Source organism: Pygoscelis adeliae, unplaced genomic scaffold (genome assembly GCF_000699105.1).
Source record: "Pygoscelis adeliae isolate BGI_AS28 unplaced genomic scaffold, ASM69910v1 Scaffold60, whole genome shotgun sequence".
NCBI lineage: Eukaryota > Metazoa > Chordata > Aves > Sphenisciformes > Spheniscidae > Pygoscelis > Pygoscelis adeliae.
Genome location: NW_008823954.1, coordinates 840,145 through 843,981, shown reverse-complemented (window position 1 = coordinate 843,981; position 3,837 = coordinate 840,145).

Sequence of the window (3,837 nt, the reverse complement as noted above, 5' to 3'; positions counted from 1 at the left end):
TTTATTAGTCTTTTTCTTTTTTTTTTTTTTCCAGGAACCCAAAAATATTTTGTAGTTATAATGTAAGCAACTGAGTTGCACATAATACAATCATATCTTTCAAAAAATAAAAATAAAATAAAAACAAAAAAGCTGTTTAAAAGCCCAAAAAAACCTTCAGAAAACTTATATAAGTATTACACCATCTCTCAGCTTCAATGAAATGACGACGACTTAATTCCTTATTACTCTTAACTTGTCACACTCCAATAAAACATCACCCTTTTGTTTGTTTTTTCTTTTTTTTTTTTTTTTTTTTTTCCTAAATCCAGCATGAGAAATACAGTACCTGCTATGGCAAAAATACACATAAAATGCAACATTTCAGCTTATTTGTACATTAGTAGAGTTTAAACATTTTATTGTTTTTTTTTTTCTTTTTAAGTGAACCAGTGATTTTAAGTACCACTATACTAAAAGTAAAATAAAAATATAGAAAAGGAGGAGAAGGGGGGCAGCCAGCCATACAAGAGCACCTTCTAAAGTGCTGAGTTTCTGTGTCCATGGAAAACCCTTAGGAAGTTCAAACATCTGCGAGCGTATGGGATGGAAATCAAGATGAAACCTGGATATGCAAGACACTGTGTCATCTCCTCTACATTCTCCCCGTTTGTCCCGTAATTTTCTTTACCGAATACCAGAGAAGGAGGGGAGAAACCAGAGCTACGGTAAGAGTTTAGTAAAGGAAGCCATTTCAAGTATAAGAAAAAACAAACACTTCCAGGTAACTTGCAAATAGCATCAATATACACACAGCCACTATTTTTATTATTACAATGTCTGCTTCTGGGGGACAGTGTTTCAGGCAAGAGGACTTGAGCTGTACCTTCCTGTTACCTATTTATGTGCAAAGTAGAAAAGCTGCCTTTTCTAATCCAGCCATTTTGGACATCGCCGATTTTCTGTTCTGCAACCTCCTCCCTCCGTTTTGTAAGGAGAGACGAAGGAGGCATTATTTTTACCAAGAAGACTAGATGAAATGAATCTATTTCTCCACTCCTCTTCCAGACACACCCTTCTCCCATTACCTGTTTGCAATGAAGAGAAACTCACCAAACATTTGATGCCCACCATTAGCCAGTTTCCTGAACAGGTAGAAGGCATTTTACCTTTGTAAACATAATCCCTTATGTTTGTGGAACTCAAAGCAGCATTTTGTATCTCCATCCAAGCAGTGGAGATTAAAGTAAATCAGAACGCTCCCGTCACCGCTTTTCCTCCTCCCCTTCCCTCCCCCTGCCCCCAGAAAGATTACATTTGGTTACTTTTGTTAGAAGGGGGTTTTTTTGGTTCTTTGGGGAAAATACCTAGCATTTAATTCAAAGTAAACATTACAGAATTACCATTAGCAGAGTTACTGCTGTTTGTTATTTTTTACAATTGCCATACTGCTGTTTGTTCTGCTTTCTAGATGAGAAAGAAAAAGCATCGTGCATCAGATATTCTGCATGTTTTAGACAGGGTGCGGCAGAAATCCAAGATACTTATGTGTGTAAATCTCAAAGGTGCACATGCATCATTTCAGCTTCTTTCTCTGCAGAATCACTGTATATGCTTCACCTTGAGTACTGGCAGAGGTGGAGAGGGTGGCATACAGCAACAATGGAGAGATGTTCCTAAGGCCACGGGGAGCAACGCAGGACAGACAGGACCAGGGAGTGTCAGATAGAAAGGTTTCAGGTACAGAAACCATATTCTTGATATTTCAAAGGCCAAATTCCAAAAGGCATGGGCTCATATGCACATCCCTGAGACGCACATCCAAGAAAGAAGAAACAGCGACCATGTGATTGGAGAGGGGAGAAAGTAGCAGAGGTTCCCTGACAGCTGTGGGATTTACCCAATGAAGACCTCTTCCCCCACCACCCTCCCAGAGACATTCTGGGAGAGCTGTAAGGCATATACACAAGCAGCATCTACTATCATTCCCTCTGTTCCTACGTTTTATTGGGAGGTGATGGCTTCTGTGTATCATGGACAAAAAGAGACACTGCATTTGAAGTGTCACTGGTAACACACTGAAATTAACTCGGGGAAGGAAACAGGAAGCTACTCTGCCCTTCATCCCTGGAGCAGCAGCATAAAGTGGCAACGTTCTTCATATTACAGTCTCCTCTCTGGAACTACACACCACCACCTCCCCTTCCTGATGGCAGGAAAAGATGTGTCCACTTGAAAGATGACATTACCAAAAACTCTACTTAAAGGCAGGGAAAAGTACACAAACCGATTCCGATTTGGTGATCTGGTAAATGAAGCAGCAAGCTCGAAGTACTTCAATCAAGTTTGAAGCTTATCTAAAAGTACAACGTGTGACCTGTAGCAACACTGGCATAACTATGTAAGGAAGAGCAGGAGAAGGAAACTGGCATAAAGACAGAGAAGGAGTATGAGTAACTGAAACTCCATCAACTTCTGTTATTTAGGATCTGAGTGTCTGATGGCTTTAATCATAAAAAAAAAGCTATCTCCCTCCACACAAGCAAACAATGTAAAAAGAATGAGTGATCTTGCTGTAAAAATCTCATAATACTTCCATCATGCTTTTTATCTTTAAAGCACTTTACAAACATTTACTAGTTGATCCTCACAAAACCCCTGTGAGGTAGGTTAAGTATTATTATCACCCCCGCTTTACAGATGAAAAAACAAAGGCAAAGAAGTTAAATGACTTGCCCAAGGCAAGGGAAGAGTAAGGGCCAATGTTAAAATTCAGGAGTTCCAGGCTTCTGGTCCTGTGCTCAAAACCACTAGTTCAAACATCATTTTAGAAAGGAGATTAACAGATGGAAATAAAAGCCCATTAGGTTTAGAAGAAAAGGTTAAGATTTAAAAGGTTACATCAGAACGGGAAATGTACCACGAGGTATTTTTGTGAGTGAGTTTAAACTTCAGATTTTTTTTTTCCCTTTTCTTTTTTTTAAAGGCAATCTGACAGAGTGGAACCCTGATAAGATCACATCTGCAAGGCAGGCACAGATGCGAGAGTGATCATCAAGTCTATTACTTATTACAGTACTGTGAACATCAACAAAAATAAAATTGCTGCATGAAAACACTGAATACAGGCAGGCTAATCTCTCAGTTTATGGTATTACATCTAAGATAATGCCAAGGATAATGCAGGTACCATGGTACACCATGGACAAAGGAAAAAGTCAAGTCAAAGGGTCCCTATTAAGATGACGACGAGGGCAGTGAGATCTACATTTTTCTGAGGAGACTGCTCCTGGAAGCTCAGCAAGCTTCAAGGAACACACATAATTCACAATGACTGCATTTTGGAGATGTGAGGAAGTGAATCCTTTTTTATGAACGTTACGATACCACCTTATAGTAAAAAAGGGATCGTTTCTTTTAAAGAGGGCCTTGTCTACACATCAGTCTACATTCCCTAAAATTTCACACACTGCCAACATTAATGCTAAGTCACCGGCAGTACACCAGACAACAAAGCACTGGTAGCTGCTGATGTTGAAAAAACGCAGTCCTCATAGTCGTGCTTTGATCAGCACTAGAAAGTAAGTACCACCTCCACCATCTTGTCCGTAACTGTGGTTGTGCTGCCGCTGTGTGAGCCATGCCAGAAACGGCAGCGAAGAACATTTTAGGGAGAAGAAAGCGTAGACATCAAGGACCAGCTGTGTTCCAATTCTCCTGGAAAAGCGCAAGGACTGCTGTAATGGAAAACGAGTAATAAATCCAAAAAAGACAGTGCCTGTGGCACTGTTTTTCCTGAGTTTGACAAGGGCCAGAACACAGGAGGCGGTAGATAGTTTCCCAGATAAAGCTGGTGTC